The 2252-nt window shown below is 39.2% G+C and overlaps 1 non-coding gene across 1 annotated transcript; it reads right to left on the bottom strand.

Moving 5' to 3' along the window:
* Positions 1-967: 967 nt before the first annotated feature.
* On the bottom strand, positions 968-1050 carry trnal-uaa. The gene has a single exon. It is a non-coding gene; the product is annotated as a tRNA-Leu (tRNA).
* Positions 1051-2252: the final 1202 nt, after the last annotated feature.

Raw genomic sequence — 2252 nt, 5'->3', positions numbered from 1 at the left:
AATTCATGCACTTGTGAACCTCCAACACCTATCAGGTAACAGCATATTTGTTCAGCAATGAATGCAAAGACAAGGACATATGTGAATGCTCACTGATGAGTTCAAGGACATATATGCAATGATTAAAATATGACAATCAAGCTATTTAAGTCAACTTTTAGTCATAACCTTCCTCTGTAATTTGTCACAAACCTTTACATGCTTGATTTTTAGAGGTTCAATGTTAATGGTCACTGTGTGATATTATTTTAAAAGGTCCACCTTACATAAATCCCTCTTTGCACGAATGACTCTTGAACTTAGGTAAGTTACGTGCAACTACTTCCAGCGTGAAAGTAGTGAAACCTTCATGTTGTTCATGCATCAAGAATTCCCAAAAATGCCCAGTAAGGTCTTATTACAGGGGTTTCTGTTATGCGTGTAGGCCTCCGACAGGTCCAGGTCGAAAACCACAAGGTCTTAGAGCGCCCTCTTCTGTCTGAATGGCGCACCAACCAAAACACGCACTCCCAAAAAAATAAATAGGTTTGTTTTTTTAATTAGGCTTAAAAACCAGGAGTGAAGAGACACCCATGCCAAAAATGCTGCATGTATAGTTTAAAATATTCAAGGGGCCTGTTACTTTACAATTATGTTCCATTCTGTCAAACTCCAGATTATTCCGCTTTATGTGATTTTTATCATCATGATACTACATTGTTTCTGGTTTCCATTGTTTTCCATCCTTTACCTAGTAAAAGTATAGTATTTATTTACATTTCTTATACGGTTACTTGTTTTATAAGACAAAGGGAATGAATCATGTTTCATAAAAATGACACGCGTTTTTTATTAAATCCTTTGCTGTACGCCCGTCTTTACAGTTCACTGCGGACGAATGTTGCAGTTTGGATGAAATTAATCAAGATTTTAATATTTTTAGATAACTTTGGAAGGATATTTATTTGATCTTTAACAAAATACAACTTACCAGGAGTGGGGTTCGAACCCACGCGGACATATGTCCATTGGATCTTAAGTCCAACGCCTTAACCACTCGGCCATCCTGGTACGTTCACATTGATCTCGCCATGTTAGTTCCATAAATTCCAACACCATAAACGTTCTATATCTCGGCAATGTATATATATTGCATGACTACATATGTCTAACAGGCAGCTAGCAGCAAGCTAGCCTGAATGCCATGTTACAGTCAGCTAACCTGAATGCCATGTTACAGTCAGCTAACCTGAATGCCATGTTACAGTCAGCTAACCTGAATGCCATGTTACCGTCAGCTAACCTGAATGCCATGTTACCGTCAGCTAACCTGAATGCCATGTTACCGTCAGCTAACCTGAATGCCATGTTACAGTGTTACAGTCAGCTAACCTGAATGCCATGTTACAGTCAGCTAACCTGAATGCCATGTTACCGTCAGCTAACCTGAATGCCATGTTACCGTCAGCTAACCTGAATGCCATGTTACCGTCAGCTAACCTGAATGCCATGTTACCGTCAGCTAACCTGAATGCCATGTTACAGTGTTACAGTCAGCTAACCTGAATGCCATGTTACAGTCAGCTAACCTGAATGCCATGTTACAGTCAGCTAACCTGAATGCCATGTTGCAGTCAGCTAACCTGAATGCCATGTTACAGTCAGCTAACCTGAATGCCATGTTGCAGTCAGCTAACCTGAATGCCATGTTACAGTCAGTACCAACAACTACAACCGCTTTGGCGTCATTGGATCTTGTTGGATTACAATAGTGGATTAAAATTAAATGTGCCTGATTTTTTTTTTCAAAACAATAGCGTCATGTTGCAGTAATACGCGCATTGCTAACTTTTGTCATATTTCGAAAAAACAAAACGCTGCCTACTGACGTTAGCATGATGCTAACCAACGGCAGAAGTTTCAACCGGTGTGCTCTGACAAATCAACACCCGGCATAACTTTGCTTCGCTTAATATAAACATTGAACTATTTAAATTATAAACCAGAGGGAGGCTTTAATTGTCTGAAAATGAATTCTACGTATAGTCTAATGTGATGAAATGTATCTGTATGACTCCAAAGCAAAGTTTTTGGTTTGATCTATCTCATATTAGTTAATAGTCCAAAACTGGAATCAAAATAAGAGGGAGTGCAGTGTAATTCAAACTAGGAGGTGAGAGGGAAGGAGCACTTACAAAATGGGAAGCCACTAGAGAAAATCAAGCACCAAAAATATTACCTGTACCATTGTGGGAGTGAGGATCTGATTGATG

This window comes from Girardinichthys multiradiatus, chromosome 15, assembly GCF_021462225.1.
Source record: "Girardinichthys multiradiatus isolate DD_20200921_A chromosome 15, DD_fGirMul_XY1, whole genome shotgun sequence".
In the NCBI taxonomy this organism is placed as follows: domain Eukaryota; kingdom Metazoa; phylum Chordata; class Actinopteri; order Cyprinodontiformes; family Goodeidae; genus Girardinichthys; species Girardinichthys multiradiatus.
Note: the sequence above shows the minus strand (reverse complement) of the source record. Positions and strands in the feature narration are given on the sequence as shown.